The sequence below is a fragment of the Vidua chalybeata genome, chromosome 5, assembly GCF_026979565.1.
Source record: "Vidua chalybeata isolate OUT-0048 chromosome 5, bVidCha1 merged haplotype, whole genome shotgun sequence".
NCBI classification, from domain to species: Eukaryota; Metazoa; Chordata; class Aves; order Passeriformes; family Viduidae; genus Vidua; species Vidua chalybeata.
In genome coordinates, this window is record NC_071534.1 from 69,543,035 (window position 1) to 69,550,302 (window position 7,268).

Consider the following 7,268-nt stretch of genomic DNA (forward strand, 5'->3'; position numbering starts at 1 on the left):
AATTCATATCGAAGTCTGACCATGGCCATGTGAAGTTCTGATCAGTTTTGAGCAGGATATTCTCTACCTCAGTCCTGCTTCCCAGATATTGCAAAGCCTCTGACAGAGAAGTCCAGCAGATTTTGGGTTTTTGTCTGGGGACAGGGCAAAGAAACAATCTTGGTTAGGTCCTCACTAGAATAACTCAGGTTCCCTGACACCAGCCTCCACTGGCTGTGCTGGGTTTCCTTAGGGATAATCACTCTGCCACTTGAGACTCCCTGTGGTACCCAGTTCATCCCACAGGACCAGCAGACACAACACTGGATCCACTGAGCCCTTCAGAAACAAAGGCTGAAGGTAAATGGGACATTTCTGGGTCTCTCAGATGACAAAGACATTTGACTCACAGGGAGGATACTTGTAAGCAGACACTTAATTCAGGTGCCTGGATCAGTGAGGTGAATCCTCTCCCTCCTTTGGGTTATAGGAATAGCTGCTGGCATTCAGAGGTGGCTGTTATCAGGTAATTTGAACTCTCCAGAACAACACAGAAATGGCCAATAGCTCGGAATGATGAACTTTCCCCCCCAGGATCATGATTATCATGTCTCTAGTCATGGCTAGCAGAGGCAAATACAAGCACAGGCCATATCAGAGTCACCATTCTCCAAGTTTAGCCCCTCCTCTCAAGTGGTCTATGAGTCACTATCCCACTACAGCTCCTGAAGTCTAAACAGCCTCACTTTTCCTCCCTAGGGTAATTTTTCTCCGGTTGACATTAAAAGCCAACAGCCTTTTTGTCCACAGCATCCTAAAAACAATGCACATTGAATTTTCTCATCTGCACTGGGTCTTCCTGTCTGGGTTTGAAAAGACAGGTGTCTGCTAAGGAAAGCAGGAGCCTCCCTTGAAATGGAAAATGTAAACCCCCTCCCTCTGAATTGTTAGAATTTTGAAATTAAGGGGCTCAGAGGCAAAGATATGGGAATAGGAATAACAGTTCTTAACTAGGGAAATTTAAAAAATGTGTATTAAAAAATAATATGTAAAAATAAATATGTAAAATATCATTAGTAGAAAAAAAGAAAGCAACCCAGTGCCAGAGTCAGAACAGAGCTGGCAGGCTGTGGGTCAGGGAGGTGGCAGCAGTGCCATTCCATGGGGGCTCAGCCCTCCTGCAGTGCCAGCTGTGCTTCTGCTGGAGCAGGATCCTGGACAAGGCTGGAGTTTTCCTCTGGAGCTCCAGGGCTGCTGGAGATGGGCCTGGGCTCCCTCTGGGAATGCAGTGGGGCAGAAAGCTGCTCCTCTGGGAATGCAGTGGGCAAAGGCTGCTGTGGTGTTGCAGGAGTCAGATTGGATCCAGGTAGGAATGCTTGGCTCCTGCCCTGGGCACAGCATCTCCCCATGGGATGATGGAATTTTCTCAGCCATGCAGGGACACTCAGTGGCCATGGACAGAAGAGATCTCCTGGAGGGAGGATTGGCTGTGGGAGAGATAAAGAAAAAACTGCCCCATGGACAGCAGATAAGTGCCCCACCTCTGACAGATGGAAATAGAATAGACACACCCAGCTGCACTTTCAGCCTGAGACACTTCCCCACTCTGCACCTGTAGATCAGAGTCAGAGCTGTCACCCCTCTGCAGGACCAGGGAGAAGGTCAAACCCACCTCACTTTGCAATGAGGTGACTTTTTCCACCTCTCTGCTGCTTGTGATGCCTTCACAGCAATTTCCATTCCAGTTGCACTTTTGCGGTTGAGATAATTTGGTCACCAGGTTTTCAAAGGCTGTCGTTCTCCTGTTCTTCAAGGTCTTTCTCTCCATCATCAGGCACATCCCTGCTGCTCTGACTCTGGCCACAGCAAGGACACAAACTGTGCTCCCTATTTTTGTCCTGAAAAGGAAAATGAAGATAAACAAATCAATAAACAGTGGCAGCTGGTGAGCTGCCTTCACCTAGAAGATGCAGTTGTGTCCGTGTATTATTAAAAACACATCAAAATGCAAACAACATGAGTGAAGAAATCCAACACAAGCCAAAATCAAAGCACCAAGCCTTTGGTTTGCACCTTTTCCAGTGGGGAAGTCACCATGCAGATTGATAGCATTTTAAATTGGGTTGGTCATGGATGAAGAAGAATTTTAAATGGGATCAGTTTGTTTTCTTCTTCTGAAAGACAGTGTCTGGTCCTAGAACAACCTGTCAGGTGAAGAAGAAAAATAAACTCAGCTTGATATTTCTCCCTATGAATAAGATTCTGGGGAAGAGGTGGGCTTGGAAATTTGGGTTGTGCATGTTTTTACCTCTTTTTATTCTATTATAGGGCATGAACCATCACTTTTCTATTGGGTCTGTACAGGACCTGATAGATTGAAGAGCCAAGAAATCTGCAAAATAGAGAAAACTGAAAGTTTGCTTAACTGACATAGAATCAAAAGATGGTTTGGGTTGGAAATGATGTTAAAGATCACCCAGTTCCAACCCCTTGCCATAGACACCTTCCACTAGGCCACATTGCTCAAGTTCTGACAAATTCTGGCAGCTCTTTACAAGGTGAGGGTGGTTTGTTTCATGTCAGCTGTCTCTGTCCATCAGCTCTTTATCTGTGGTGGGCTCCCCTGGGGAGGGGCAGAGCTGGGAACAGAGTGGCTGCAGATCCACAGGCTCGGGTGTCACTTCATTTTCCTGCTCCAGACAGCCCACACTGCCATAGCTGTGTTAATGTGTTATGAATCTAATTATTGTCATCTCTCCTGAAGACATTCCCGAGCATTTGGAAGGGATGTCATCAAAAAAAACCCATGTTCTGGGTGCTGCTGCTTTGAATGCAGAGACAGCTACTTTGTCGTTCCTACTTGTGCATCCATCTAGTGAGATCTGCCCTAAAAATGTTGGGGATTAAATAATAATTAAATAACTCCATTGTTTAAAATGTTTTAGCTTTGTTTTCTCTAAGAAAATAAGTATATTACTTTTCAAAGAGCCGTGGTCAGAGGGCCCCTTTTATTTGCCAGCACGTTCATGGAGAGGAGAGCAGATTTTTCCAAGTGTTGTCAGAGTTTTAAAGGACTTAAAATATAAATCCTTTACACACTAGTGAAGAAACTGGAGCAACTCTTATTTTAGGCCAGCCTAGCTATGAACACAACTTTTCTGCTGGGGATTTGAAGAGGGCAGGTTTTGCTGGCTTATCTCCATGGGAGGGTTCCTGAATTTTGGAGAGGCTGCCTGGTCACGTAGTGACCAATGATTTGGGTTTAGATCCTTTTCCTCCCAGTGCTGCCTGTGGAACTTGGCTGTGTTTTGTCTTGGTTCCTCTGGGATGGATTATTCTCTGAGGATGGATGCATTACAGATGGGCTGTGGCACGACAGAAGGCTTAAAAACACAGACAAACTCTCTGTTGGAGGTAAACTCAGTTTCAGGGTGAAATGTTGCTTGAAAAATTTAGGGGTCCTCTCAAGAAAAAAAGAGATAATTTCACTCTGAAATATTGCAGTCACCACTCCCAGCTCACCCAGTTTCCCAGTGCAGAGGCTGTGCTGGGCTCTGAATGAAGGCCAAGACCCAGCTGGGAGCTCTCACTCCCCTCTTCCCCAGCATTCCCTTGTCTGGGAGGGTCACTTAAACCTGACATGACTTCCTGGAGAATTATCTCATCATTCCCAAATAATCCTATTTGCCTGATGGGGCTGCCTCACAAACAGCCCCCCATGGACTATTTCCCTATCTCTGTCTCTTCCATGCATCTCCTCCTAATGACAAGCACTCCATTTGGAGCCTGCTTTCCCAGCAGCCTGATGGATGCCACGTGTGGATTGATTTCCAGCTGGAGTCACACTCTCCTCCTCCTTCTCCTCCTCCTCCTCCTCCTCCCCACCACATGAGAGGATTGCACTGCTGTCCAGTGACACCTCGGGTTGCTTCTCTTCCCTCTGATACAGAACACTGAACCACCCTTAAATGTGGATGGGTCACAGCCCAGTGCCTCTGTTTGGCTAATTCTGCACCTCTGCAACCTTACTTGTACTTTTAATCTTATCATGTTAATTTATAATTAATAGCCACATCTATTCCAGCAGATGCAATGTCCAAGCTCTGCTCTTCTTGCTGCTGGTACGGCCTGGTTTCTGTGCCAGGATTGATCTCTCTTATCCCTGATAACACATTCCCTACCTGTACTACCCCTGGAACACCTCCCTGTTCAATGCCCAGGACTGGGCTGTTTAGCATCAGTCAAAAATCAGGAAAATGCCAGCAATGAAAGCACAATTCCTACATAAAAAAATCCCGACCCATTCTCACTGCTGCTGAAAAGCTCGGGAATGGCCTGGTGGGAATCTAACTCACAGGAAGGCTTCTGAGATTAGGCTCAGCAGCAAGAGCTGTGTCCAGCCAGGGAACAGCTCACTCTGGACATGCTCTTATCACCACCAGGATGTGCCCATACTCTGGAGACTGCTGCTGCTCCAGGCTGGCAGGGACAGACATGCACATGCTTGATTGAAATGAATCAAGCTGCCAAAGCAGTGCAGGTCAGCTTTTTTTTTTTTATTTTTTGGCAGTTTATGTCAAGATTCCTGCTGTTGAAGATGGACTGACACTTTACAATTTAAAGAACATGGAAAAATCCAGTTTCAGGCTCACAGAGTAGAAAATACCTGCAAGCTTGGGGTCTGTAGCAGCACCAGAAGGGGTGGAGGCACATACACATTATGTCTACAAGTGTGCAGGCTCTCTAATTAACTCTTTGGAGGGTCCCTGAGAGGCACAAAATCCCCCTTCAATAATGGAACTTATTCAATATTTAATTGGATGCTAATAATTAAAATATACCTCCTTTCAGCCCAAACCTACTGAGCACACATGAGCTGCCACCGTAATTATTGAGCCGTGCTGATTGCTTCATTTCCATGGTCCTTGCCTTGTGAGAGGCAGCACTGAGGGTGTGAAACATGGCAGCACTGCACAATTCCTGGGAAAAGATGCCTCTGCAGCTCATAGGAACAGGCTTTCATCACTTCTCCCCAACTTTTCCAGCCTTTTCTCTGCACCTATATACAAATAACTGATGTGAGGGATCAGGGAGAGCTGATGCCACGAAGAGAGGAGCAGCCACATCTGCTCTGCTGCTGGAACCTTCACCTAACACAGCATGAGCTCGGGGAACTTTGTTGGTGTTGTTTTTTTCCTCTGTTTGCTTGGTTTTGTTTTGGTTTAGCAGCAATTGGAGAGATTCTTATTGGGCATTTTCAGATCAACATCTGTCATGAGCCCAGGTTCAGACTTGGGCTACCAGACCACTGAGCTGAATAAATCAAACACTCTTTCCAAGGTGGAAGGCAAACTGAGAAATTTTTTGCTCAGGTCTTTGTGTGGACATTTTGGGAGAGGTGTGAAACATTCAGAAGGAGGGAACAGAAAGATTTAGGACGTGAAAACTCAGAGCCTGGGGGTTCTTGTAAATCAGTGAGAACTGGATTAGCCTTGCAGCTGTTTGTCTGAGAGAGACGGAATGGTGTGCTGCTGCTGCTGCTATTATTATTATTATTATTATTATTATTATTATTATTATTATTATTATTATTATTATTATTATTGCCATAATCATCATTATTAATGTCCCACTTGAACTTAATGTAATTCTTAGTTAAAGGAAATCCAAGGAAATGTGCTGGTCCATTAGTTCACTGTCTCAAGGATGACCCCAGGGATCAATAACAGAAGAATTCACTACACCTTAGCAGACAGGGCTCTTTAATCTGACCAAGCCTGAGGGATTTTTTCCCCCTTCTTCTGCCAATGTTATCTTAGTGCAGAGGTTACAAGAACTCTTAAGCTGGCAAAATTATTGCCTGTGAAGACACACACGTGTTCACTGCCTAAGGAGAAAGAGGTGCCATGTGCTTAACTTCCCAAAGGCTGTGCCCAGCCTGCTGTCTGTCCAGAAGCTGATTTTTATGGATTTTCCTGCAACCTCACAGTGAATTTGAGCTGTTCCTGCTTTGCCATAGCCCTGCTGCAGTGTTTGGGGTTAGGCTAAGCAGAGACTTAATTCCCTTCCTCCCAGGAGATCCTCTGACCCTTTTTACAATCCCTTGGGAAGAACCTTACCCAACTCCTTGAACTGGAGAGTGTGCTGCTGCTGGTTTGCAATGACTCTTCAAAGCCAGGAGCTGTGCAAAGTGCCCTCAAATCTGGCATTGGGACAGCAGACCTGGAGCTGAGATCAGAGATGTTTTTTTTCTATCTAATTTGTCCTCGAAAGTTTGCAACTTCTATCCCCAGACCACCAGAGAACGAGCCGCTGGATCAACACTGGATCGGCATTAGAAAGAAACAGGGAATTGTCACAGAAATGGGCCGTTGAAGCTGTGTTTTCCCTACTTTTCTCCTTGGCATGGACACCAGGGGTGTCATTAAAGCTTCCTGTCCTGCTTCAGACTCAGTTTTTTTCCCAGATCTTTATGCACACAGAGATACCTGCTCTGCCTCTGCTGGGCTGTTGCTCCAGTGAGCTTTCAAGAGGAGTTCCTCTATGAGGTCATGCCAAATCACGGAATAAAGGATGGTTTGGGCAAAAGCCTTCAGAGGGGACTGGGTAGATCTACCAACACATCTTTCCAGTCATCATAAGGCAAGAAAAACCTCTCCAGAGTGCTGGAAATAACCCAAATGGCATCATTCACTGCCATGACTCTTCCCCTTGAACCTTCCAGCTGTGAGGAGCAGCTTTCCCCTCTGCAAAGCTGCCACTTTGCCTCCTCGCATGCACCCTTCATGATTTTTTGGTGAGTGAAATCTCATCCTACTCTTGTCCTGTTTATCTGCATTTTTACATCATCTCACACTGACCACCTGCCAAGCTCTGTGTGCACACCCTGCTTTGGGTTTTTCATGCACACAGGAGCAATTTTGCAGAGAGAGGCTCTGGGACCCACCTAAGTTAATTTAAGAAAGGAAAACCTGCTTTGCAATTTCTTTCTTCCCTTCCTCTCCCTCTTCATTTGCCCTTGACTCGCTCAGCTCCTCTGTCACCAGTTTGCTGTCTGGCCAGGGCACGCTGCCAGGAATCCCTTGCCAGCCCTGAATAATAAATACCAGCTAAGTGATGGACTAATGCCAGGGCGAGCTGCTCAGAAATATTCCCCCTAGGTCCCAGATCAATAACACTTAGCTCTTGTTCTGTGATGGAAGACAAGCAAAAAAACCACATCATCTCCCCAGGAGCACAGGAGGAGCCTGCAAAGAAACCCATTTACCCCTCCTCAGGTCCCCAGGCAT

At 46.0% G+C, this 7,268-nt stretch overlaps 1 long non-coding RNA gene across 1 annotated transcript; it reads right to left on the reverse strand.

The window, feature by feature from the left end:
- Positions 1 to 1,211: 1,211 nt before the first annotated feature.
- Positions 1,212 to 6,461, reverse strand: LOC128788255 (uncharacterized). Its single transcript, XR_008431007.1, has 6 exons — positions 6,372 to 6,461; positions 6,099 to 6,207; positions 4,821 to 5,038; positions 2,288 to 2,371; positions 2,053 to 2,183; positions 1,212 to 1,877 (listed from the first exon to the last, which is right to left on the reverse strand). It is a non-coding gene; the product is annotated as an uncharacterized LOC128788255 (long non-coding RNA).
- Between the last annotated feature and the right edge of the window lie 807 nt (positions 6,462 to 7,268).